The 27544-nt window shown below is 45.9% G+C and overlaps 1 protein-coding gene and 4 long non-coding RNA genes across 12 annotated transcripts in view; 3 read left to right on the forward strand and 2 right to left on the reverse strand.

Moving 5' to 3' along the window:
• The window catches only part of FAM193A (family with sequence similarity 193 member A), a 201260-nt gene that overhangs the window by 12328 nt on the left and 161388 nt on the right, over positions 1–27544 (forward strand). The gene's annotated exons all lie outside the window — the stretch shown is intronic.
• Positions 181–25780, reverse strand: LOC144341089 (uncharacterized). Its single transcript, XR_013417690.1, has 3 exons — positions 25682–25780; positions 2442–3615; positions 181–302 (listed from the first exon to the last, which is right to left on the reverse strand). It is a non-coding gene; the product is annotated as an uncharacterized LOC144341089 (long non-coding RNA).
• LOC144341087 (uncharacterized) overlaps positions 181–27544 on the forward strand; it is a 40889-nt gene continuing 13525 nt past the window's right edge. Inside the window, exon 1 of the long non-coding RNA XR_013417688.1 lies at positions 181–557. This is a non-coding gene — a long non-coding RNA (uncharacterized LOC144341087). The remainder of the gene's footprint in view (positions 558–27544) is intronic.
• LOC144341083 (uncharacterized) lies at positions 3744–12654 on the forward strand. Its single transcript, XR_013417684.1, has 2 exons — positions 3744–4470; positions 12090–12654. It is a non-coding gene; the product is annotated as an uncharacterized LOC144341083 (long non-coding RNA).
• Positions 23058–24598, reverse strand: LOC144341086 (uncharacterized). Its single transcript, XR_013417687.1, has 2 exons — positions 24378–24598; positions 23058–24057 (listed from the first exon to the last, which is right to left on the reverse strand). It is a non-coding gene; the product is annotated as an uncharacterized LOC144341086 (long non-coding RNA).

The raw sequence follows: 27544 nt of genomic DNA on the forward strand, positions 1-27544 counted from the left end.
CCAGCCTGTTAACTGTTTTTTTGCAGAGAAAAAAAAAATTAATGTGAATAAACTTCATTTTACCAATTTTTTCTTTTATGGATCATGGTTTTGGTGTCATTTGTAAGATCTCTGTTTTAGCTCAAGATTATGAAGATTTTTTTCCCTCTATGTTTTCTTCTAAAAATTTTATAGTTAACCTTTTTTTTTTTTTTTTTTTTTTTTGGTGAGACGGAGTCTCATTCTGTCACCCAGGCTGGAGTGTAGTGGTGTGATCTTAGCTCTCTGCAACCTCTGCCTCCCGATTTAAATGGTTCTTGTGCCTCAGCCTCCTCAGTAGCTGAAATTACAGGCGTGTGCCATCATGCCTGGCTAATTTTTATATTTTTAGTAGAGATGGTGTTTCACCATGTTGGCCATGCTGGTCTTAAACTCCTGACCTTAAGTGATGGGCCGACCTTGGCCTCCCAAAGTGGTGGGATACAGGTGTGAGCCACTGCACCCAACCTGTGAACCGGTTTTTTGCAGAGAAAAAAAAAAATTAATGTGAATGAAGTTCAATTTATCAATTTTTCTATGTGGATCATGGTTTTGGTGTCATTTCTAAGATCTCCATTTTAGCTCCAGGTTATGATGATTTTTTCCTTCCATGTTTTCTTCTAAAAATTTTATAGTTTTACTTTTTTTTTCCTGAGATGGAGTCTCGCTCTGTTGCCCAGGCTGGGGTGCAGTGGCACCATCTCGGCTCATTGCAACTCTGCCTCCCGGATTCAAGCGATTCTTCTGCCTCAGCCTTCCAAGTAGCTGTGACTACAGGCGTGTGCCACCGCACCTGGCTAATTTTTGTATTTTTAGTAGAGATGGGGTTTCACCATATTGGCCAGGCTGGTCTCGAGCTCCTTGTGATCTGCCCTCCTCGGCCTCCAAAGTGCTGGGATTACAGGCATGAGCCACTGTGCCTGTCAGGTTTTTTTTTTTTTTTTTTTTTTGAGAGAGAGAGATATTTATTTATTTATTTATTTTGAGATGAGTCTCACTCTTGCCCAAGCTGGAGTGCAGTGGTGCAGTCTCTGCTCACTGCAAGCTCTGCCTCCCGGGTTCACGCCATTCTCCTGCCTCAGCCTCCCAAGTAGCTGGGACTACAGGCACCCACCACCACGCCCGGTTAATTTTTTGTATTTTTAGTAGAGACGGGGTTTCACCATGTTAACCAGGATGGTCTTGATCTCCTGACCTCGTGATCCGCCCACTTCGGCCTCCTGAAGTGCTGGGATTACAGGCGTGAGCTACGACGTCTTACCTGGTCATTTATTTTTTAATTACTAGACTTAAATTCACTAAATTTTAGTAAGCATTGTTGGTCTGTTTCCATGAGGGATGTTTGTCACTAGCTTTCTTATTTTTGCCTGATTTTGGTTTTACAGGTTGAATATTTCTTATCTCAAATGTTTGGGACCAGAAGTGTTATATAGATTTCAGATAATTTCCGATTTTGGAATATTTGCATTATGCTGATTGAGCACACCAAATCTGAAAATCTGAAATCAGAAATGTTCCAGTGAATTTTTCCATTGAGTGTCATGTCATTGCTGAAAAAGTTTCAGATTTTGAAGCATTTAAGATTTCGGATTTTTGCATTTGGAATGCTTAATCTGTAGTATTAATGCTGGCTTCATTAAAGTAAGGTGGGAATTATTTCTTTCTCTATGTTAGTAGTTTCTGATTTTCAAGGAATTGGTTCATTTCATCTAAGTATTTGAATTTATGCATGTAGAGTTGTCTGCAGTATTCCTTTATTATCCTTTTAATGCCTGTAGGAGTCTGTAGTGATGTCTGCCTTTTCATTCCTGATATTAGTAATTTTTTACCTTTTATTCTTCCTTGCCATTCTTGATAGAGGTTTTTTCCTTTTTTTTTCCTTTTTTTTTTTTGAGATGGAGTTTCCACACTGTTGCCCAGGCAGGAGTGTAGTGGTGCAATCTCAGCTCACTGCAACCTCCGTTTCCCGGGTTCAAGCGATTCTCCTGCCTCAGCCTCCCAAGTAGCTGCGATTACAGGCGCCTGCCACCACGCGCAGCTAATTTTTTATATTTTTACTAGAGACAGGGTTTCACTATGTTGGTCAGGCTGGTCTCAAACTCCTGACCTTGTGATTCCCTCGCCTCAGCCTCCCAGAGTGCTGGGATTACAGGCGTGAGTCACCACACCTGGCCGGTTTCTTCATTTTTTAAACCTTTTTGAAGAACCAGCTGTTGGTTTTACTGATTTTTCTGTTTTTCCATTTTCAGTATCTTTGATTTTTTTTTTTTTAACCCTTTTCCTTAATACTTGCTTTGGGTTTGTTTTTTATTTTTATGTTCTATTTAAGAGACAGGGTCTTGTACTGTCTGCTAGTCTGGAGTGCTGTGGCTTGATCATAGCTCATGTAACCTTGAACTCCTGAACTCAAGGGATCCTCCCACCTCAGCCTCCTGAGCGGCTGGGACTACAGGTGCAAGCCATTATGTCTGGGTAAATTTTTTTTTTTCTTTTTTTTGTAGAGACGAGGTTTTGCCATGTTGCTCACGTTGGTGTTTAACTCCTGAGCTTAAGCGATCTGCCCACCTCCCCCTCCCAAAATGCTGGGATTATAGGCGTGAGCCGCTGTGCCTGGGCTTTTCTTTTCTAATGTGAATATTTAATGCTATGAACTTCTCTCTGAGCCGTACTTAAGCTGTATCCCACAAATTTTGGTATGTTGAACTTTTTTGTTTTTGTTTTTGTTTTTCTTTTTGAGACGGAGTCTCGCTCTGTCTCCAGGCTGCAGTGCAGTGGCACAATCTCTGCTCACTGCAAGCTCTGCCTCCTGGGTTCACGCCATTTTCCTGCCTCAGCCTCCCAAGTAGCTGGTACTACAGGCGCCCACCACCAGGCCTGGCTAATTTTTTGTGTTTTTTAGTAGAGACAGGGTTTCACCGTGTTAGCCAGGATGGTCTCGATCTCCTGACCTCGTGATCCGTCCGCCTGGGCCTCCCAAAGTGCTGGGATTGCAGGCGTGAGCCACCGCGCCCGGCCACAGAACTTTCTTTCTTTCTTTTTTTTTTTTTTTTTTTTTTGAGACAGAGTCTTGTTCCATCGTCCAGGCTGGAGTGCAGTGGTGCAGTCTTTGCTCACTACAACCCTCTGCCTCCCAGCCTCAAGCAATTCTCCTGCCTCAGTCTCTAAGTAGCTGGGATGACAGTGCCTGCCACCATGCTCAGTTAATTTTTTGTATTTTAGTGGAGTCAGCGTTTTGCCATGTTGGTCAGGCTGGTGTCAAACTCCTGACCTCAAGTCATCCACCTGCCTGGGTCTCCCAACGTGCTGGGATTACGGGCTTGAGCCACTGTTCCTGGCCGAAGTTTCATTTTCATTCAATTTAAAATACTTTCTAGCTGGGTATGGTGTTGTGTGCTGTAGTTCCAGCTACTCAGGAGGCTGAGGCAGGAGGACCACTTGAGCTCAGGGGTTCCAGGCTGTAATGTGCAGTGTTAGGACCTGTGAATAGCCAGCCATTGCACTCTAGCTAGGTCAACATAGCAAGATCTCATCTCTAAAATAATAAAATTCTAATTTCCCTTCTCCTTTTTTTTTTATTTTTTGAGATGGAGTCTTGCACTGTGGCCGGGTTGGAGTACAGTGGTGCAATTTTGGCTCACTGCAACCTCTGCCTCCCGGGTTCAAGAGATTCTCCTGCCTCAGCCCCCGGAGTAGCTGGGACTACAGGCGTGCTCCACCATGCCCGGCTAATTTTTTTTTTTGTATTTTTAGTAGAGACGGGGTTTCCCCATGTTGGCCAGGCTGGTCTCCATCTCTTGACCTCGTGATCTGCCCACCTCGGCCTCCCAAAGTGCTGGGATTACAGGCGTGACTTCTCGTTTGACCTACAGTTTATTTAGAAGTTGATATGGTTTGGCTGTGTTCCCACCCAAATCTTGTCTTGAATTGTGGCTCCCACAGTTCTCGTGTGTTGTGGGAGGGACCTGGTGGCAGGTAATTGAATCCTATATGTAGGTCTTTCCCCTGCTGTGCTGCATGATAGTAAGTCTCATGAGATCTGATGGTTCTGTGAGTGGGAGTTTCCCTGGGCAAGCTCTTTCTCTTTGCCTGCCACCATCCATGTAAGACCAGGCTTGTTCCTCCTTGCCTTCCACCATGATTGTGAGGCCTCCCCAGCCTTGTGGAACTCCTTTTTTGTTGTTGTTGTTGAGACAGAGTCTCGCTCTGTGGCTCAGGCTGGAGTGCAGTGGTGCAATCTCGGCTCACTGCAAGCTTCACCTCCCGGGTTTACGCCATTCTCCTGCCTTAGCCTCCTGAGTAGCTGGGACTACAGGCGCCCGCCACCACGTCCGGCTAATTTTTTGTGTATTTTTTTAATAGAGACGGGATTTCACCATGTTGGCCAGGATGGTCTCGATCTCCTGACCTTGTCATCTGCCCGCCTCGGCCTCCCGAAATGCTGGGGTTACAGGCGTGAGCCACCGCTCCTGGCCAGAACTCTTTTTAAACTTGTTTTTCTTCCCAGTGTCGGGTATGTCTTCATCAGCAGTGTGAAAATGGATTAATACAGAAGTGTACTGTTTAACTCTGTATCTCTCCCATTTGTTTGTTTGTTTGTTTATTTATTTATTTATTTATTTATTTATTTATTTGAGACAGGGTCTTACTCTGTAACCCAGGCTGGAGTGCAGTGGCATGATCTCGGCTCACTGCAACCTCTGCCTCCCGGGTTCAAGTGATTCTTCTGCCTCAGCCTCCCTAGTAGCTGGGATTACAGGTGCACACCACCGTGCCCAGCTAAGTGTTGTATTTTTAGTAGAGGCAGGGTTTCACCATGTTGGCCAGGGTGGTCTTGACCTCCTGACCTCGTGATTTGCCCGCCTCGGCCTCCCAAAGTGCTGGGATTATAGTCTTGAAGCCACTGTGTCCGGCCACCTGTATCTCTCTAATACTGAATTCTTTTTTTTTTTTTTTTTTTTTTTTTTTTGAGACGGAGTCTCGCTCTGTAGCCCAGGCTGGAGTGCAGTGCCGGATCTCAGCTCACTGCAAGCTCCGCCTCCCGGGTTCACGCCATTCTCCGGCCTCAGCCTCCTGAGTAGCTGGGACTACAGGCGCCCGCCACCTCGCCCGGCTAGTTTCTTGTATTTCTTAGTAGAGACGGGGTTTCACCGTGTTAGCCAGGATGGTCTCGATCTCCTGACCTCGTGATCCACCCGTCTCGGCCTCCCAAAGTGCTGGGATTACAGGCTTGAGCCACCGCGCCCGGCCTAATACTGAATTCTTGTCTGATTTTTACCATTATAGTCTGAGATCATTCTTTTTATGATCTAAAGGTTTTCAAAAAATTTAAGGTTTTATGGTCTGTTTAGGTGAATGCATATACACTTAAAAATGTATGTACTACTATTATTGGGTGTTTTCTGAATGTCAGTTAGATCCAGTTGGCTGATAGTTTTATTTTGGTTGATGGTTTTGTTCGCTTCTATATTCTTGCTGAGTTTTTGTCTACTAGTTCTTTTGATTGCTAAGAGAGGAATGTTGATGTCTTTGCCTAAAATTGTAGATTTGTTCACTTTTCCTTATAGTTTATTTAGTTTTTGCTTCATGTACGTTTGAAGCTGTGTTTGGTGCATATACATTTAGGATTGTTAGGTCTTGGTGAATTGACCCTTTTGTCATTTAAGCTGTATCCCTCATCCTTGGTAGTTTCCTTGTCTCTAAAGTCGCTTTTGTCTGATACTACTAATATAGCCTCTGCAGCTTTCTGCTAATTAACATTCACATGTTATATTTTTTCTTTTTGCTTTAAACCTATCTGTATTATTTGAAATGAATTTCCTGTACATAACTGCCTGATTAATTTTCATTAATTATGCTTATTCGTATTTTCATTTTAAATTGTAATGTGTATGTGAAATATACTTATTGGAGACCTTTTTTCCTGGCTTAATTACTAATTTAATATTTATTTGTTGCTGTTATAGGATGCTGCTTTGAATTGTATTTGATAAAGTTCTCTTTGCTAGACTTTTTGACCCTGTAGGCTTTGTAAACTGATTTGCTAGATTACGTGAACATAGTGACACGAGCCGTCTTCATTTTAGAGTTTGACCAGTAAGATTTCAAATCATAGGCCTCTATATGCCATGGGCCTCTATAACATTTATTTTGTTTTTACTATAGAAGTAAGTTTCAGCTGGGCTTAGTGGCTCACACCTGTAATCCCAATACTTTAGCAGGCCAGAGATAAACATATAAATCCCAAAAACATCTAAAAATCTGTAACTTGGTGACCAAATTCTAGATAATATTGGGGTCCAACCGATTATGAAAACTTACTTTATTTTAATGGAATTAGCAGCTGGGTGCAGTGGTTTACAACCATAATCCTAACACTTTGGAAGGCCAAGGCAGGAGGATCCCTTGAGCCTGGGATTTTGAGACCAGCCTGGGCAACATAGTGAGACACTGTTTTTTTTGAGATGGAGTTTGGCTTTTGTTGCCCAGGCTGGAGTGTCATGGCCTGATCTCAGCTCACTGCAACCTCCGTCTCCTGGGTTCAGGCGATTCCCCTGCCTCAGCCTCCCAAGTAGCTGGGATTACAGGCATGTGCCACCACGCCTGGATAATTTTGTATGTTTAACAGAGGTATGGTTTCACCATGTTGGTCAGGCTAGTCTTGAACGCCTGATCTCAGGTGATCCGTACGCCTTGGCCTCCCAAAGTGCCGGGGTTACAGGTGTGAGCCACTGTGCCTGGCCAGTGAGATACTGTCTTTTTTTTTTTTTTTTTTTGAGACCGTCTCACTCTGTTGCCAGGCTGGAGTGCAGTGGCGCGATCTCGGCTCACTGCAATCTCCACCTCCCGGGTTCAAGTGATTCCACTGCGTCAGCGTCCTGAGTAGCTGGGATTTCAGGCGTGCATCAGCACACCTGGCTAATTTTGTGTATTTTAGTATAGATGGGGTTTTACCATGTTCGCCAGGATGGTCTCCATCTCCTGACCTCGTGATCCACCTGTCTCGGCCTCCCGAAGTGCTGAGATTACAGGCGTGAGCCACCATGCCCAGTTGAGATACTGTCTTTACAAAATAAAAAAAATGAGCCAGGTGTGGTAGTGTGCACCCGTAGTTCTAGCTACTCAGGAGGCTGATGTGGGGGGATCGCTTGAGCCCGGGAGGTCGAGACTGCAGTGAGCTGCGATCGTGCCACAGCACTCCCACCTGAGTGACAGAACAAGATCCTGTCTCAAAAAAAGAAATGTTTCAATTTCTTTTTTTTTTTTTTTTTTTGAGACGGACCGCCCAGGCTGGAGTGCAGTGGCCGGATCTCAGCTCACTGCACGCTCCGCCTCCCGGGTTCACGCCATTCTCCTGCCTCAGCCTCCCGAGTAGTTGGGACTACAGGCGCCCGCCACCGCGCCCGGCTAGTTTTTTGTATTTTTTAGTAGAGACGGGGTTTCACCGTGTTAGCCAGGATGGTCTCGATCTCCTGACCTCGTGATCCGCCCGTCTCGGCCTCCCAAAGTGCTGGGATTACAGGCTTGAGCCACCGCGCCCGGCCAAATGTTTCAATTTCTAAACTACCTTGGAGTAATTCCAGTAATGTTTGTGGTATAGAATTACTGCTTGTTGTTTTCCTGAGGAAATTGACTTTTTCCCTTATGTATGTTAATAGATGGTGATGTCAAGTAAAGAACATTTTTCTCTTGAATATTTTGAGCACAGTATTAGATACAACTTGAAACTGAATGAGAGGTTGTAGAATCTAATTCTTTTGACACAGGATTTTTAAAAATAAACACTTTATTTTAGAATAATTTTAGATTTACAGAAAAGTCACCAAGATAGTACACTACCCCATTACCTGCAGGGGATACATCCCAAGACCCCCACTGGATGCCTGAAACTGCAGATAATACTCAACCCTAATATATACAGTGTTTTTCCTATATGTAATACCTTTACCATAGGTAAAGCTTAATTTGTAAATTAGGCACAGTAAGAGATTAACAAAAATAACTAATAATATATAGGACAATTATAACAATACACTGTAATAAAAGTTATGTGAATGTGGTCTCTCTCACTCAGAATATCTTCTTATACTGTCCTCACCTGTTTTTGAACCACAGTTAATCACAGGTAACTCAAACCACTGAGAAGTGCCCTGTGGATGAGGGCAATGAGGGCATACTGTTGTGCCTAGAGTTCTCTTCAGCCAGCTTTCCCTAATATGGATATTCTAGAGAACCTTGGTATATTTGTCAAAACTAAGAAATTAGTATTGGTACAATATTATTAACTACGGATTATTTGGATTTTTAAAATCTCCTGTTTCTGTTCCAGGATCTAATCCAGTACACCACAGTGCATTTAGCAGCCCAGAATTTTAATTTTAATTCTTTTTAGTTTTCTCACCTATGAAATGGTGAAGCCTTTTTTTTTTTTTTTTTTGAGTCGGAGTCTTGCTCTGTCGCCCGGGCTGGAGTGCAGTGGCCGGATCTCAGCTGACTGCAAGCTCCGCCTCCCGGGTTTATGCCATTCTTCTGCCTCAGCCTCCCGAGTAGCTGGGACTACAGGCGCCTGCCACCTCGCCCGGCTAGTTTTTTGTGTTTTTTAGTAGAGACAGGGTTTCACCTTGTTAGCCAGGATGGTCTCGATCTCCTGACCTTGTGATCCACCCGTCTCGGCCTCCCAAAGTGCTGGGATTACATACAGGCTTGAGCCACCGCGCCCGGCCGGTGAAGCTTTTTATTTTCTTCAAAGGATTCCTGAGAGGCTAATTAATATTCAGATTTACAGTATGGTAGTAATTTCATGTTCATGCTAAAATTCAGTAAAATAGTTAACTGTTGGCTGGGCATGGTGGCTCACGCCTGTCTGTAATCCCAGCACTTTGGGAGGCGGAGACGGACGGATCATGAGGTCAGGAGAGCAAGACCATCCTGGCTAACATGGTGAAACCCTGTCTCTGCTGAAAATACAGAAACTTGGCCGTGTGTGGTGGTGCGCGCCTGTAGTCCCAGCTACTTGGGAGACTGAGGCAGAAGAATCGCTTGTCACTGCACTCCAGCCTGGGTGACAGAGTGAGACTCCGTCTCAAAAAAAAAAAAAAAAATTAACCATTTAATAATGTACTACAAGGCTGGCGCTATGGCTCACGCCTGTAATACCAGCACTTTGGGAGGCTGAGGTCAGTGGATCAGTTGAGGCCAGGAGCTCAAGACCAGTCTGGCCAACATGGTGAAACCCTGTCTCTACTAAAATACAAAAATTAGCTGGGTGTTGTGGCGCATGCCTGTAATCTTAGCTACTGGGAAGGCTGAAGCAGGAGAAACGCTTGAACTGGGGAGGAGGTTGCAGTGAGCCTAGATCATGCCACTGTATTTCGTCGTGGTTGACAGAGCGAGACTGTATCTCAAACGAAAAAAAAAGTGTACTACAATCTAATTACTTTTCCTAAAAATACTTGGTAATTATTTCACTTAGGTGAAAGTAGCCCACCCAGGCAAACGTCTACAAGTTACTAGTTAGAGTCCAGTCCCTGTTGCCCAAGCTGGAATGCAGTTCCACTGTCATAGCTTACAGGCTGGAGTGCAGTTCTGCTGTCATAGCTCACTGTAGCCTCCTACTCCTAGGCTCAAGAGATCCTCCCACATCAGGCTTTCAAGTAGCTGGGACTACAGGCACGGGCCACCACACCCAGCTAATTGAAATTTTTCTGAGGGGGATGAGGATCTTTTTAATTTTTATTTATTTTAGGCCGGGCGCAGTGGCCCAAGCCTGTAATCCCAGCACTTTGGGAGGCCTAGACTGGTCTCAAACTGTTGGCCTCAAGCAATCCTCCTGCCTTAGCCTCCTGGGTATTTGGGATGACTGGGATCACAGGTGGGAGCCACTGTACCAAGCAGCTTTCTGTCTTTAAAAGCAAACAAAATCAGGCTGGGTGCAGTGGCTGCACTGTAATCCCAGCACTTTGCGAGGCTGAGGTGGACAGATCACTTGAGGGCAGAGGTTTGAGACCAGCCTGGCCAACATGGTGAAACCCCGTCTCAACTAAAAATACAAAAGTTAGCTGGTCATGGTGGCATGCACCTGTAATTCCAGCTATTCAGGAGGCTAAGGCAGGAGAATTGTTTGAACCCAGGAGGTGGAAGTTGCATGAGCTGTGATCGTGCCACTGCACTCCAGCCTGGGTGACACAGCGAGACTCCATCTCGAACAAAAACCAACAAGCGTAGGAAGACAGCTACAGCTATTGTTAATATTCTTCCTTCCTTTAAAAGAATAATGGGATGGTTTGGATCAATCATTTCAATTAAATACCTCTGCACAAACTGAATTGAACTGTTCTTTGTGTGTTTGTACATTTACAGATGTCCACACCTGTATGCCAGTGGGAAGGCTGTGATGGTTAAATCATAGATGCATAGAACTTCAGAACTGGAGGGGGCAACAGCAGAACCCCTGTTTATTGCCTAGATAGTATTTGTTAGCTGAGGAAACTGAGGCCCGAAGACTTGAGTTCAAAAAATTCCTCTAATTGTTCTAGTCAGTGTCCCCTCACATACCTTTCAGTTTCTGTTGGCTTTTGTCACGTCTCAGTACCAACTGAGATAAAGAAACCGTCTTGCTATTCTTTTTAAATTTTTATTTATTTTAGGCCGGGCGCGGTGGCTCAAGCCTGTAATCTCAGCACTTTGGGAGGCCGAGATGGGCGGATCACGAGGTCAGGAAATTGAGACCATCCTGGCTAATAACACGGTGAAACCCCGTCTCTACTAAAAAAAATACAAAAAACTAGCCGGGTGAGGTGGCGGGCGCCTGTAGTCCCAGCTACTCAGGAGGCTGAGGCAGGAGAATGGCGTGAACCCGGGAGGCGGAGCTTGCAGTGAGTGGAGATCCGGCCACTGCACTCCAGCCTGGGCGACAGAGCGAGACTCTGTCTCAAAAAAAAAAAAAAAAAAAAAAATTATTTATTTTAGAGACAGGATCTTGCTCCGTCACCCAGTCTGGAGTGAAGTGGCATGATTATAGCTCATTGTCAACTTGACTTCCTGGGCTCAAGCGATCATCCCGCCTTGGCCTCCCAAAGTGCTGGGATTACAGGTGTGAGCCACTGTGCCTAGCCCTGTCTTACTAGTCTGGTCTTCCTTACTCTTGCCGTAGTCTACTGCATTTTCTCTTCTTTGTGAATACACTCTGCTGCTTCCTCCTCCCTCTGGATGTCTTCCGCCTGCCTTTGTACCTGAGCACCTGAATGTCTTCAGCTTCCTTTCATGGCCCCTCACTTGCTCCTGCTACCCCTGTCTGCTAGACTCTGGCTGCACAGACAGCTGAGTGTCCTTCTTGCTGTTCGCTTCCTTCCATCTCGCTGTTCCACTGCTGTCACAGTGCCTGTGGGGCACTGCAGTGATCCTGACCTGCTTGTGTAGTGCGGCCTGCATGGCCTGATCAGGCCAGGTTTTTCTTGACTCCGTGCCTTTGTGCATGCTTTTCTTTTCTTTCTTTTTTTTTTTTTTTTTTTTTTTGAGATGGAGTTTCACTCTTGTTGCCTAGGCTGGAATGCAGTGGTGCGATCTTGGCTCACTGCAAGCTCCGCCTCCCTGGTTCAAGCCTCCCGAGTAGCTGGGATTACAGGCGCCTGCCGCCATGCCCAGCTAATTTTTTGTATGTTTAGTAGAGGTGGAGTTTCGCCATGCTGGGCAGGCTGGTCTCAAACACCGGACCTCAGGTGATCCACCTGCTTCGACCTCCCAAAGTGTTGGGATTACAGGTGTGAGCCACTGCGCCTGGCCTGTGCACGCTTTTCTTTCCGGTGTGTTCCTTTTTTTTTTTTTTTTTGAGACGGAGTCTCGCTCTGTCGCCCAGGCTGGAGTGCAGTGGCGCGATCTCGGCTCACTGCAAGCTCCGCCTCCCGGGTTCACGCCATTCTCCTGCCTCAGCCTCCCGAATAGCTGGGACTACAGGCGCTCACAACCGCACCCGGCTAATTTTTTGTATTTTTAGTAGAGACGGGGTTTCACCGTGGTCTCGATCTCCTGACCTTGTGATCCGCCCGCCTCGGCCTCCCAAAGTGCTGGGATTACAGGCGTGAGCCACCGCGCCCGGCTCCGGTGTGTTCTTCTGTCTTTGCCTGGTTTAACCCCTTTCTTTCTGAGATGGAGACCATGCTCTGTCCCCGTGGGAAGCATTCCTTCACCGTCCAAGGCCAGGCTGTACTCTCCCTTCTGAGTTCCTATGGTGCCTGTCCTGGCTTAGCCACACCACTTAGATTGGATTGGAACATCTAAACTGTGCGCTGTGGCCTGCTCGGCACATAGTACATGGACAGAAACGTTGCTCAGAGAGCCAGGCCATTTTGATGTGAGCTTCTGCATTTCTTTCTTCTTCACCTTTTTTGGGACATCTTTTGTCTTTTGATTTGGAAGAAAGCATCTATCCATTTTTCCAAAGTTAACTGTGTGCTCCAGGGGTTGTTAACTGATGGTTTTTAATGAGTCTGTTAATTCATGGAAACTCACTGCAGAATTTATGTGTAGTACGTTATCTTGAGGCTTCTTCAAAACAGCTTCGTCGTTTCTCTCCTGTGTCTTGAATTTTTCCCACTTCTGTTGGGTTATTTTCCTTCGCATTCAGATTCTGTTTTCTTCCCCTCCCCTTCCTCAGTGTTTTTATTTTTAGTTTTTGTGGAGGCAGGATCTCACCATGTTTCTCAGGCTGGTCTTGAACTCCCGGGCTGAAGTGATTCACCTCACCTGCCTCAGCCTCCCAAAGTACTAGGATTACAGGCGTGAGCCACTGCACCTGGCTCCCTTTGAGCTTTTTGCACGTGACTGTGATATCCACCTTTCTGGAACTTTCTTTTCCTTCCTGTGCGTGGCACCATGCCATTGTAGTTCTCCTCCTGACTGTTGCTTTGCTTACTCTCCAGGCTTTGGTGAACTCACTTATTTATGTCCTTATAACGCAGGTTATTCTATGTTGGGTTCTTCCTCTCAAGTTCACACTTAATATGTTAGGCATATGCTGGTAGAGATTTCTTTTTTCTTTTTTGGACAGGATCTCGCTCTGTCGCCCAGGCTGGAGTGCAGTGGCGCAGTCTCAGTTCACTGCAGCCTCTGCCTCCTGGGTCCCAGGCAGTTCTCCCATGTCAGTCTCCTGAGTAGCTGGGAGTACAGGTGCGCACTACCATGCACAGCTAATTTTTATATTTTTTGGTAGAGACCATGTTGGCCAGGCTGCTCTCGAATTCCTGCCCTCAAGTGATGGGCCTGACTTGGCCTCCCAAAGTGCTGGGATTACAGGAATGAGCCACCGCCACCATGCCTGGCTACTTGTAGAGATTTTTTTTTTTTTTTTTTTTGAGACAGAATCTCACTTTGTCTCCCAGGCTGGAGTGCAGTGGCGTAGTCTTGGCTCACTGCAACCACCATCCCCCGGGATCAGGCGATTCTCCTGTCTCAGCCCACCGAGTAGCTGGGATTATAGGCGCTCGTCACCCACCTGGCTAATTTCTGTGTTTTTAGTAGAGACGGGGTTTCACCATGTTGGCCAGGCTGGTCTCAAACTCCTGATCTCAAGTGATCTGCCCGCCTCGATCTCCCAAAGTGCTGGGATTACAGGCGTGAGCCACTGTACCCGGCTGAGATTTCTGATGACAGTAACTCAAATGGGTTCTCAGTAACCCTTTATCATTGTGGATATTTATTTATTAGAATGTTGTTTGAGGCCTTTTTCCCCCATAGCTGTGACTTGTGAACTCAACTTGTCTATGTTTAGATCAAACTCTTCTTCCCATATTACAAAATGGTGCTTAGGTATTATTGGTTTGTTTGCTAAGTAATTTATCAAAAGGAGTTTTGTCTAAAGATCTCAGGTCATCTGTATGTGGTTGTGCGTTGGACACAGTTTCCACATCTGTCAGGTAAGAAGATTGTGTTAGATAGTCTTGAAGGCCTTTTATAACTTTATGATAATTGTAATTGTCACTCAGTCAAAAGATTTCAGTGACTAGGCTAGGTGTAGTGGTTCATTCCTATAATCCCAGCACTTTGGGAGATTGAGGCAGGAAGATTGCTTGAGCCCAGGAGCTTGAGACCAGCCTGCGCAACATAGGGAGACCCTCGTCTCTACAAAAAATAAAGGAAAAATCAGCGGGGTGCAGTGGTGCGTGCCTGTAGTCCTAGCTACCCAGGAGACTGAGGCAGAAGAATCAGTTGAGCTCAGGAGTTAAACACTGCCGTGAGCTGATTGCGCCACTGTGCTACAGCATGGTGGCAAAGCGAGACCCTGTCTTTAAGATAATTTAGGCCGGGCGCGGTGGCTCAAGCCTGTAATCCCAGCACTTTGGGAGGCCGAGGCGGGCGGATCACGAGGTCAGGAGATCGAGACCATCCTGGCTAACACAATGAAACCCCGTCTCCACTAAAAATACAAAAAAATTAGCCGGGTGTGGTGGCGGCGCCTGTAGTCCCAGCTACTCGGGAGGCTGAGGCAGGAGAATGGCGGGAACCCGGGAGGCGGAGCTTGCAGTGAGCCGAGATCACGCCACTGCACTCCAGCCTGGGCGACAGAGCGAGACTCCGCCTCAAAAAAAAAAAAAAAAAAAAAAAAGATAATTTAACATTTCAGTGACTACTCGTCACCCCTTTCAGGGGTCTCAGAAACTGTAGGATGTAAGCCTTTAGGCTGTGGGAAAAACATATTAGTACTTATATTTCTAAATAAGGCATTTAACTTTACAACAGTGGCATCCGCCCCCGTCCCCCACAACTTGATCTGCATTTTTTTTTTCTTTTTTTAGATGGAGTCTTGCTCTGTTGCCAGGCTGGAGTGCAGTGGTGAGATCCCAGCTCACCGCAACCTCCGCCTCTCAGGTTCAAGTGATTCTCTTGCCTCAGCCTCCTGAGTAGCTGGGATTACAGGCACCTGCCACCATGCCCAGTTAATTTTTGTATTTTTAGTAGAGATGAGATTTCACCATGTTGGCCAGGCTGGTCTCGATCTCCTGACCTTGTGATCCTCCCATCTCGGCCTCCCAAAGTACTGGGATTACAGGCATAAGCCACTGCGCCTGGCCTTTGATCTGCATTGCAAACAGTCATGGGTGAGTCTTAATCTGTTCTGAGGCAAGAGAGACCCTTCCAACTCAGGAATTTGTGTGCTTGACACTTACAGCTGTGGAAGCCGTGGCAGTTAATGAGCGCTCAGTCAGTACATTCTTGAGTTCTGATGTCTAATTTTAATTAAACTGGTCTTCACAAAAACAGAGGCTGGGCACAGTGGCTCACACCTATAATCCCAGTACTTTGGGAGGCCGAGGTGGGAGGATTGCTTGAGTCAGGAGTTCAAGACCATTCTGGTCATCTCTACTAAAAAAAAAAAAAAAAACCTCCCAAAACCAAAACAGGTAGTCTTCAGAGAAACTCTGGATCAGAAGTAATGCTAATAGTGTGTGTGGAACAGTAAGGACGTTTGTAGCAGAGCTAACACTTCTACTTCCTGAACAAGCTCTTCATTGGCCATGTAATGAAGTTTAAAACAATCTCAGCAGAACTGGGAATCAGCCCTCAAAGATTATTTAAAATCTGGATTCACATCCACTTTTATTAATGACAAGCCATGCCTGAAGTGTTTATCTTGCCTTGAGATATTAGGGAAGGAAAGTATAGATAGCCTTCACATTCACCAAAATATTTTAAGCATTCAAAAGAGAAACATAACCTGTAAATTTTGCAGCTATATTTGAAGTCATGCACTACACAATCTAGTATTTGTATTAAACTTAAAGAGAAACTCCTTTTTGAGGTTTCTTTTATTTCTGTATTGCTTAGGGTTCAGATGCAGAAGCAACTGTAGTTTTCATAGGCAGGCATTTAATATGGAGAATTAGGAGCATTTAAAATTATTATATCTGTTTATTTTTTGAGACAGGGTGTTGTCTAGGCACTGGAGTGTAGTGGCGTGATATTGGCTCACTGCAGCCTCAACCACTCAGGCTCAAGTGATTCTTTCATCTCAGCCTCCTGAATAGGTGGGACCACAGGCGCCTCTACCAACCTGGCTAGTTTTTTTTTTTTTTTTTTTTTTTTTAAATTTTTTTTGTAGACGGGGTCTCGCTATGTTGCCCAGGCTGGTCTCAAACTCCTGGGGTTGAGTAATTCTTCTGCCTTGGCCTCGCTAAGTGGTGGGATTACAGGCATGAGCCACCACCCCGACCAGGAGCGTGCAGCATTTTTGAAAGGTCTGGTGGAAAAGGCTCTTGTCTGGGCTTCCGTGAATGACTTCCAGCACAAAAGGACAGCATTCAGCTGTGGAGGTGGTGGAGCCAGTCTGTAACTCTGCCAGAAGTATCTAATACTGGGGACAAAATAGCCACCTACTATTTGGGAAAAGGGTATTTTTCCAGTAGGGGATGGGGAGTGAGCAGAATGGCAGAAATAATACATGGGAAACAATATGGCAACAAAAGAAATACATTATTTTGTCAGCAAATATTTTTGGAGTATTCATAGACTCAATTCCAGGAGATTTGGAAGAGTAACTGGTTAGAATAAATGATGGTATAGGGGTTTGCTCTGGGCTGATGGAAGCACTTGTGGTGTTTTTTGTTCTTGTTTTTGATTTTTGAGATAGGGACTCACTCTGTCGCCCAGGTTGGAGGGCAGTGGCACCATCCATTGCTCATTGCAGCCTAAACTCCTGGGCTCAAGAGATCATCCTACCCCAGAGTAGCTGAGACTACAGTCACGTGCCACCATGCCTGGTTAATTAAAAAAAAATTGCGGAGACAGGGGTCTTGCTGTGTTACCCAGGCTGGTTTTTAACTCCTGGCCTCAAATGATCCTCCCACGTGGCCTCCCAAAGTACTGGGGGAGTATAGGAGTGAGCCACTGCACCTGGCCACATGGGTATTTTTACAGGTGTTAGCCTGTTCTTTTTGATAGATTCTAGTTGAGTACTCTTTTGATGAGACACAAGCTTGTGGATTCTGAAATGATTTCATTAATAAACAAGGTTTTGTGGAAATACTGGATATACACAATGATAGAGTAGCTTTTTTTTTTTTTTTTTTTTTTTTTTTTAAGATGGAGTCTTGCTCTGTCGCCAGGCGGGAGTGCAGTGGCACGATTTCGGCTCACTACAACCTCTGCCTCCCAGGTTCAAGTGATTCTCCTGCCTCAGCCTCCTGAGTAGCTGGGACTACAGGTGCCCGCCACCACGCCCAGCTAATTTTTGTATTTTTAGTAGAGACGGGGTTTCACCATGTTGGCCAGGATGTTCTCAATCTCTTGACTTTGTGATCCACCTGCCTCGGCCTCCTGAAGTGCTGGAATTACAGGTGTGAGCCACCATGCTCAGCCAGAGTAGCCACTTTGTAATAAAAAAAATTAATATAGTCCATCAGGTAAGAAACAAAAGTAAAAGATTCTTGGGTAGGGCAGGATTGCAGAGAGAATAATATGAGAAATTGGTTTACCACATGATGCATAGGAAACTGCTGATAACAACCAGTTGAAGCCAGAAGCACTCATGGGTCAGCCTGAGACCTTTATAGAGTAGTACATCTTTACAATATTTTGTAATGAGGGGGAGTAACTGAAAATACTTGGCAAGACACAGGGGTTTGCTGGCTATCTTTTGGCAAAGGTAAAAGCATTGCCTATTCTGAAGGTGAATTGAGTGTTTTTCTCTTACATAAAGGTAAGTGGTCTAAATTTGCAGACCTTTGCTGTAATAAGTGGCTGTCAGTAGAAAGCCATCTAGCAAATTCAGTATTTTTGAGAAAAAGAAACACGTAACCTGTCCCCTCAAGGTAAAGGTGACACTTTAACAATGAGTGGAAAATTGCTTTTGGATAGAAAGTTGCTGTGATCAGCATTTTGAAAATGGACGTTTAAGCCAATCGCGGTGGCTCACACCTGTAATCCCAGCGCTTTGTGAGGATGAGGCAGGTGGATCACTTGAGGTCAGAAGTTTGAAAGCAACCTGGCCAGCGTGGTGAAACCCTGTCTCTACTAAAAATACAAAACTTAGCTGGTTGTGGTGGTGTGCGCCTGTAGTCCCCAGCTACTCGGGAGGCTGAGGCAGGAGAATCGCTTGAATGTGGGAGGCGGAGGTTGCAGTGAGCTAAGATTGCACCACTGCACTCCAGCCTTGGGAGACAGAGTGAGACTGTCTCAAAAAGAGAAAATGGATATTTAGAATTGTCTCCATTGTGTGTGTGTATGTTTGCTAAGAATAATGTAAATAGTCATCTTACTGCACACTTAAACTTGGAAATGAAATTTTTTAGCTTGTTTAAAAGCTTCCTTTTGTAACAATAGTGTCTTGAACTTATTTATTAAAAATACAAAAATGTGATACCTTCTGATTAGTATGTAAGAATAAGGAACTCTAATGAAGAGGATGTAAATTGACTAGTTGAATTTCTTTTCCTTTTTTTTTTTTTTGAGACGGAGTCTTGCTCTGTCGCCCAGGCTGGAGTACGGTGGTGTGATCTCTGCTCACTGCAAGCTCCGCCTCCTGAGTTCACACCATTCTCCTGCCTCAGCCTCCCTAGTAGCTGGGACTACAGGCTCCCGACACCACACCCGGCTAATTTTTTTTTTTGTATTTTTAGTAGAGACGGGGTTTCACCGTGTTAGCCAGGATGGTCTCCATCTCCTGGCCTCGTGATCCGCCTGCCTCAGCCTCCCAAAGTGCTGGGATGACAGGTGTGAGCCCCCGCGCCTGGCCTGACTAGCTGAAGTTCAACAGAAACGTTGCATAATTAATTGGTGAGACTGAAAACCAGTTTTCATAATTGAGCAAGTGCAGCCAATGATCTACTACTTCTACTTCGCTTTATGTATCTTTGAGTGGGACCTTTTTCAGCAAAGATTGCCAGTAAAACTGACTCTCTAAGTAATTGAATTTAGAGTACTCCTAAGATCTGATTTTAACACAGAATATTCAACCAAGATTTTTAAAATAATGAAGTACATTCAATTGTATTGATCTCTTTAAGTTTTTTTGTCATAATTTTTGGTGACACAACAAAGTTTTGTGTTGTTAATTAAAAATATGTGAAGTACATTCAATCATATTGATCTTAAGTTTTTTTGTCATAATTTTTAGTGACATAACAAAGTTTTGTGTTGTTAATAAAAAATATGTAAAAAGACAATTTTATTTTCATCTCATTGTATGTTTCTATATTTTGTGTATTTTTTTAATGAACATAAATTACATTCATTAACTGCTGCAGAGTGCCTTCTGCATTACCAGTAGGAGTTACATGGTGATCTCAAAAGCCATGCACCTTGTGCCATGCCCAGATGAACAGGCACGGTTGTGTAGACACAGGGTATGTGTGCTCAGGCCTTACTGGCCAGGCGTCCCTGCCGATGCAGCCTGCTGGTGACTGAGCAGGGACTCCTTGGGTGCTTCAGTCATCTCTCCAGGTGGGTCCCTTCCTCCTTTCTTCTGTTACCTTGTGCCTCTGCAGGGGTGTGGCTGTTGCCCTCCATCACGTCCTGTTTTCATGTTGGGGTCATGGCTTCTGCCTTCGCTCTTCAGAAGCCTGTTCTCGAGTACTTCTCGTCTCCATTTCCCACCTGTTTCTCCTGGTTCTGCCTCTGAGAATCCTTCAGGGCCTGGCTTGATGCTGCCTTTTCTTTTCCACTTACCTTCCAACCACAGTAGCAACTTCTCTAGTGATACTTTACACCTTTGTTTTACCTATACATTTATTATCTTTTATGAGATTGATATTTTAAAAAATATGATGTTAGCTGTGGGCTTGTAAAATTTTTTTTTTTAAGATTGGAAGTTTATTGAATGCAGAACAATTTTAAGGCATACTACCTTGTTCATAGCCAGTAAGTGTTGTTGACTGAATCAGGTAAGATACAGAATTAGGGATTTTAAAAAATTGTCTAGGCCGGGCGCGGTGGCTCAAGCCTGTAATCCCAGCACTTTGGGAGGCCGAGACAGGCGGATCACGAGGTCGGGAGATCGAGACCATCCTGGCTGACACGGTGAAACCCCGTCTCTACTAAAAAAATACAAAAAACTAGCCGGGCGAGGTGGCGGGCGCCTGTAGTCCCAGCTACTTGGGAGGCTGAGGCAGGAGAATGGCGTGAACCCGGGAGGCGGGGCTTGCAGTGAGCTGAGATCCGGCCAGTGCACTCCAGCCTGGGCAACAGAGCGAGACTCCGTCTCAAAAAAAAAAAAAAAAAAAAAAATTGTCTAAAAATTGGCCGGGCGCGGTGGCTCAAGCCTGTAATCCCAGCACGTTGGGAGGCCGAGACGGGCGGATCACGAGGTCAGGAGATTGAGACCATCCTGGCTAACACAGTGAAACCCCGTCTCTACTAAAAAATACAAAAAACTAGCCGGGCGAGTTGGCGGGCGCCTGTAGTCCCAGCTACTCAGGAGGCTGAGGCAGGAGAATGGCGTGAACCCGGGAGGCGGAGCTTGCAGTGAGCTGAGATCGCGCCACTGCACTCCAGCCTGGGCGACAGAGCGAGACTCCATCTCAAAAAAAAAAAAAAAATTGTCTAAAAATTTTAATGTCTGTAGCTGGACTTGGTGGTGCACACCTGTAGTACCAGCTGCTCAGGAGGCTGAGGAGGGAGGATCACCTGCGCCCAAGAATTTCAGGCTACAGGGAGCTGTGATTGTGTCATTGCACTTTAGCCTGGGCAGCAGCAAGACCCTGTCTCTAAAAATAAATAATTTTAACATCACATTTGGGTCTGTAGAAGTTTTCTGCCATGTGAATTTAGACAGAGGCCAGCCAATTTCGTCTGATTTTCGAACGTACGTTCTAATCCAGCAGTCCCCACAGTGAGGTGTGTATTACCAGGTATAGTGACCAAAGTGTAAAGGGAAAAAATGAGAAGCATTCCAGTGAAAGAGCAGGAGTGATTATTTGGAGAATAGTAAACCTTAGGAACGATTGCTTGAATGTGGCTTTTTGTGTACAACACAGTTGATTCCAAAATTTAGTTACTTCTGATTCTGGATTCTAGAAGGATTCTGTTAAGATTGTTCTTTTTGTCCGGGCGCGGTGGCTCAAGCCTGTAATCCCAGCACTTTGGGAGGCCGAGACGGGTGGATCACGAGGTCAGGAGATCGAGACCATCCTGGCTAACACAATGAAACCCCGTGTCTACTAAAAATACAAAAAAATTAGCCGGGAGAGGTGGCGGACGCCTGTAGTCCCAGCTACTCGGGAGGCTGAGGCAGGAGAATGGCGTAAACCCGGGAGGCGGAGCTTGCAGTGAGCCGAGATAGCGCCACTGCACTCCAGCCTGGGCGACAGAGCGAGACTCCGTCTCAAAAAAAAAAAAAAAAGGATTGTTCTTTTCCTTTTCCTTTGGCATGGAAGCTCAGAAAGTACAGAATTAAGACTTTAGATCATTCTGGAAGTTTAACACTAATGTGGTTACTCATTCAGATTATTTTGTTGTTGTTGTTTTGCTTTTTTTTTTTTTTTTTTTTTTGGTGTTGCTCTGTCGCCCAGGCTGGAGTGTAATGGCAGGATCTCGGCTCACTGCAACCTCCGCCTCCTGGGTTCAAGCGATTCTCCTGCCTCAGCCTCCTGAGTAGTTGGGACTACAGGTGTGCATTAGCACACCTGGCTAATTTTTTGTATGTTAGTAGAGATGGGGTTTTGCCATGTTGGCCAGGCTGGCCTCGAACTCGTGAGCTCTGGTAATCCACCGTGGCCTCCCAAAGTGCTAGGTTTACAGGCATGAGCCACTGCGCCAGGCCCAGATTCTTGTGTAGAGCCATCTGATCGGAAACCCATGTGTGGGGTTGTGAAATTGTCATGGAAACTGTTGCTAACAGTGGTGGAATATTGAGTTTTATTTAGCAGTAATACAAAAGCAGCCCAAAGGTAGTTTATCGAATCATATTTATTTTATTGTCATATTTAAGCACAGTTGTGCAGATGCGAGTTTAGTGCTGTTTGCCATTTTTATTATTATTAAAACAAATTCTTTTTGAGACAGGGTCTTCTCTGTCATCTGGGCCGGAGTGCAGTGGCCAATCATGACTCACTGCAGCCTTGATCTCCCAGGCTCAAGCTATCCTCCTGCCTCAGCCTCCCGAATAGCTGGGACCACGGGCATGCACCCCCACACCAGGTTAATTTTTAAAACATTTTTGTAGAGACGAGGTGTTGCTATGTTTCCCAGGCTGGTCTTGAACTCCTGGGCTCAAGTGATCCTCCTGCCTTGGCCTCCCAAAGTGTTAGAATTACAGTTGTAATCCACTGCACCCAGCTGCTAATTCCGTTAAAATAAAATAAATTTTCATAATCGGTTGGGCTCAAGTATTATCTGGAATTCGGTCACAAAGTTACAGATTTTTAGATGGTTCTGGGATTTATATATTTATCTCTAGAATTTTAGGGTGGCAAATTGTTGAAGGTGACCATAATTTGGTTTCGTCTCATTCAGATGCTCTTGAAGTTTGAACCACACTGTTAAGGTCAGATGCTGGGTAAGTCAAATACATCTGGAGGTTTTCACATCTAATAAGTTATAGAAACTGAGAGTGTATCTTCTCTTCTTCACTTTTGGGTATCTTCTGAAATTGTGACTGAACTGCTAAATAGCCCAAAAGTTCTTCAGAATCCGAAATTCTGGACAGTTTGTCGGTAGTGAATGTTCGTCGTCTCCACTTGCCATTTAAACTCATGGGGCCAGTTTGAATCTGTACTTCCTTGGACAAATCATATTACCCTTCTGTCTACCTGCAGGGTTGAATTCAGTGTGTTCAGATATCTTCGTTTGTAAGAAAGCAGTACATTCTGTGAGTTACCATGGATTTGGTGACCCTAACCCTAAATCTCTAAGTTCAGAGAGTCATTCTGTGCTAACGAAGCAACTCTAAATCTCTGCAGTGAGCTTTGGTGACATGGCTCAGGAGATACTGAAATAAACCAAATCTCCTTATGTTTTCTTCTCCATATATCTTTAACTTTTCCCAAGGTTCCATGAACTGTTATCCTCCTTGCAGAGGTCATGCCACATCTTTCAGTATAGGACACAGCAGTAAAGGGCCTTCTCGCCTGCTCTATTGACTGGAATAATGGGAACTCATTTCTCCCCATCATAGTGACACAGGAAATAAGACTTGCCACGTCTAGGTGCAAGGCTGTGGGCAGTTTAGGAGACAGTGTCTCTGTAGGTGGACCAATTACCCCATGGGTACAGGCCTTGGTGAGCTCCTCCTCAGATCAGGGCTAGGCTAGTTTTCAGCCCCACTCCCTGGCCTGGGAGCTTTTGTGATTTAGGAGAATGCGTATTTACTGCAAATCTCACTCACAGATGGGCCTTACTCAGGTGGTCATGTCTCCCGTGTTGTAAGTCAAGCACTTTGAGTGCCGAGCACACAGGGCCTATTTCTCTTCTGCCTTACGCTTCCTCCCCTACCTCTGCCTGTTGTCTGCAGGGTTCACCCACTCAGTTTCGCTTATGGAGTGGGTGGGGGCATGGGCAGCTGTCTGTGCTGTGGCTGTCTCCCTGTGGGGTGACTTCGCAGGGCCTCTTTCCTGCCTTGTCACCTTACCCATAGGCTCTGCTCTTTAGTGACTCCCCTCCGTGGCCCCAGCCCTTCCTTCTGGCAGCCTCTAATGATGGATTACTGACCAGTGTCGCTTTGTCTTTAGTTGACATTTCTCTTAAGTGGACCAAATTGTGTTTTTATGTCAGGCGGTGTCGTGGGTCCTGAAGAGAACAGCTGTATTGTACAGGCTGCCCTGTACCCCGTGGGTTAATTATCCATTCTGAGCCCTGGAGGAGAGGGCAGGTTCTGGGGTAGTAGGCACATGTGGCACCACCTTGCCAGCAGCTTGGAGACTGGTACTTGTTGGCACAGTGAACTTCTGTTTGGTTATGTATAAAAAATTTACATTTGTGCTAGGGATTTGGAAATGAATGGCTTCTGAGGTAGAAGTCCTATTTAAAGAAGTCGTTGTGGAAAGAGGTTTTGAGAGGTATGTGTAGAGTGAATTTCTAGACTAGAACTTTTTTTTTTTTTTTTGAGAGAGTTTCGTTCTGTCCCCCAGGCTGGAGTTCAGTGGCGTGATCTTGGCTCATTGCAAACTCTGCTTCCTGGGTTCAAGCGATTCTCTCACCTCAGCTCACGCCTGTAATCCCGGGACTTTGGGAGGCCGAGAGGGGCAGATCGCCTGAGGTCAGGAGTTTGAGACCAGCCTGGCCAACATGGTGAAACCCTATCTCTACGAAAGATACAAAAAATTAGCTGGGCATGGTGGCGCATGTCTGTAATCCCAGCTACTCAGGAGGCTGAGGCAGGAGAATCTCTTGAACCCAGGAGGCGGAGGTTGCAGTGAGCCGAGATTACACTACTGCACTCCAGCCTGGGCAACAAGGCGAGACTCTGTCTCAAAAAAAAAAACAAAAACAAAAAAACCGGGTGTGGTGGTGCGTGCCAGTAATCCCAGCTATTGGGGAGGCTAGGGCAGGAGAATTGCTTGAACCCGGCAGGCAGAGGTTGCAGTGAGCCAAGATCGTGCCACTGGACTGCAGCCTAGGCGACAGAGCAAGATTTCATCTCCAAAAAAAAAAAAAAAAAGCCCAAAGTAACATTTTAAGTTTTCTAGTACCGTTTTCCCCTGAAATGAGGTCGTGTTCGGTGCCTGAATGGAAACCTGATTGTCTGAGGTTGTGGCCTCACAGTGCTCGCTGCAATGGGGACTTGGGCGTTCTCCAGTCTTCCTGGGGACACTGTACGTCCTCCTGATTTATAAACTGAGAGATGGAAGTGAGATTAAAGGCTGTAGGGTGAGCCCAGGCTGTGTGTAGGTTGGAGTTGTCAGTTCCAGGTAAGAGGAGCCCTGTGCCACAGCTTGGTGTGGGAGGGGACATATTGCTGGCAGCTGGACATAGAGGAAGGGGCCTAGAGGAAGTGGGGGAGCTCATGTGGGACCTGGAGGGCTGGGGTGAGGATTTTGGTCTTTAAGTGTAGTTGGAAACAGTTGAAGGGCTTTGAGCAGAGAAGGAGTTTTTTTTTTTTTTAAGACCTCTGGCTGCAGTGAGAATAATGGTTTGCTGGATAACAGTGGAAGGCAGATAGAAGGCTTTTCTTCTGTGAGAATCCAGGTAGAAGCAACAGTGGCGATGGGGGTGAGAGAGAGATATGGGTTGAACGTAGCAGGATCAAAGCTAATTCTTAGGATTCTGACTTCAGAAATGATTTCCTCTGGCACAGGGAATACTAAAGAAGGGCTAGATTTGGGGAACAGCTTGTACATTTTGTTATGTTTCTTTATTTTGGGTCTCATGCTCTTGGGTTCGTGGTTGACTCAACGTCAGATAAGCAGGAATCTCCTTTCTTCTTCTTCCTTTTTTTTCCTACCTCACTCTTACCCTCATGTCTCTCCGTCTCCTGAGTGTGCTCTACTCTCAGAGGTTTGTGTATCTGGACATGTGTGAATCTGTGTTTTAAGAAGCCCCTGAGGCCGGGTGTGGTGGCTCATGCCTGTAATTCCAGCTCTTTGGGAGGCCGAGGCTGGCAGATCACCTGAGGTCAGGAGTTTGAGATCAGCCTGGCCACCATGGTGAAACCCGTCTCTACTAAAAATATAAAAATCAGCCAGTGCGTGGTGGCGGGCGCCTGTAGTCCCAGCTACTCTGGAGGCTGGGGCAGGAGAATCACTGGAACCCGGGAGGCGGAGGTTGCTGTGAGCTGAGATCGTGCCACTACATTCCAGCCTCGGTGACAGAGTGAAACTGTTTTCAAAAGAAAAAAAAAAAAGCCCTTGTGTGGATGTCTGTTTTTATTGCCACATGTGGGACATGTGTCCTTCTCTGCTTTCACCGCTTTGACTGTCTGCTCCATGCCTGCACTCCCTCAGTGCTACTACGCCACCCCTCGCTTGTGCATTTGTTCCAGGAGTGTCTGCTGGGCACCTCCCTGTCGGGCTCTGTTCTAGACTCCCTACTGCTTGAAGTGACTTTCCAGCTGGGGAGGCTGATGGACAAAGCCTGTCCCATGGTGGGAAGAGGTAGGGAGGGGTGGTCAGGAAAGGCCTTGCCAGTGTGGTGATACTTGAACAAGGCCTGAGGGAGATGAGGGGTGCGCCCAGCTCTTTATCTGGGGGAAGAAGTTTCTAGTCAAAGGCAGACAAGCAGTACAGAGGCCTCGTCTGGGAGCACCTTTAGGTGTCCAGGTAATAAGGAGACCTGTGAGGCTGGAGCAGAATGAGTCAGAGAGGCTCAGGACAAATATGAAAGATTTTTATTAAACAACTTTGGTTTTTGTTGTGTCATGAGGGGAGTGTGGGAGAGTTTTGTGCAGAAGAGTGATGTTGTGTCAGTTCTGAAAGAGCTCCTCCAGATGCCTTGTGGGCGTGGGGGCAAAGGCTGGGACAGGAACACCAGTTAGAGATGCGGTGTCAGTGTGGCATGGGCGTCTGATGGGGCATGTGCTGCACCCTCTCGATGTGTGCTGTGGAACATCGGGAGTGGGGCGAGGGGTCTCTTCTGTGGAACATGGGGAGTGGAGCACAGGTGGAGATTGAGAGGGCTGGCCTGTCTCATGCCGAGGCTGCTGCATCTGCTCACCTGCGTTGTCTCTGCAGTAGACGGTGCCCGGGCATCCTGTGCTCTCGTTCACTGCTGCTGCAGATGCCACCACGCATAAACTTGGCTTGGGACATGTTGAGTTCAGAGTGCCTTTGAGATATCCAAGGGGATATGTGAATTAGGCAGTTGTACTACAGACATTGACCCCTAAATCCAACTTCTGGAAGTTGTGTGTATTGATGGTCATGGATGTGGTTGGTGGAAGAAGAGCATCAGGTGGGAAGCGGCTGAGAATGGAGCCCTGAGGGTCTCTAATGCTCAGAAGCGAAACGCATGCTTTCCAGGACTGCAGCCTCTTCTGCGGCATCCACGTTTATGTATAACCTGCCTTAAATAAATGTGGAGCTGGGAGAGGGTAAATAAATACTACATGCATGGCATTTTTTAATGAGATGAATTAATCATTTTAAATTAAAAACAAACATTTAAAAATTTTATCTTTTTAGTGTTTCTTCAAAAATAACATTAAGTCATTAATTCTGACCTTTTGGCCTATTGGAAGCATTGAAAAGCTGAATGAAATCAAGAAAAACTTCTGGAGAATAGAAGCTTCCAGCCTTTTGGGTTCGTGACCTGCCTGTGGGAAGGAGGCCTGGCATCCCTCCCCTCTGTTGGTTCACACTCCTCTAACTTCTTCCTCCTCCTCTTTCTCCCACACACAAATGCGTGCCATGCTCCTCTGCCCAGGCCTTGGGTTAGAGCCAGCACTAGGCCTTCCAGCAAGGGACATGAGTGACTGATCAGGCCAGGCAGCAGAGTGCACAGCAAGCTTCGGGGCCAGGGTGGCCGGGACACTTCTCAAGTGAGAGATGTCAGAGGCCTATGCCACAAGAAAGCATAGAATCAGGTCAGGTGACGAGATGGTGGAAGAAGATCCCAGGTAGCCGTGGCAGCATGTGCAAAAGTGTGGTACACCAGGGGCTTGGACATGGTG

This window comes from Macaca mulatta, chromosome 5 (genome assembly GCF_049350105.2).
Source record: "Macaca mulatta isolate MMU2019108-1 chromosome 5, T2T-MMU8v2.0, whole genome shotgun sequence".
Classification (NCBI taxonomy): Eukaryota; Metazoa; Chordata; class Mammalia; order Primates; family Cercopithecidae; genus Macaca; species Macaca mulatta.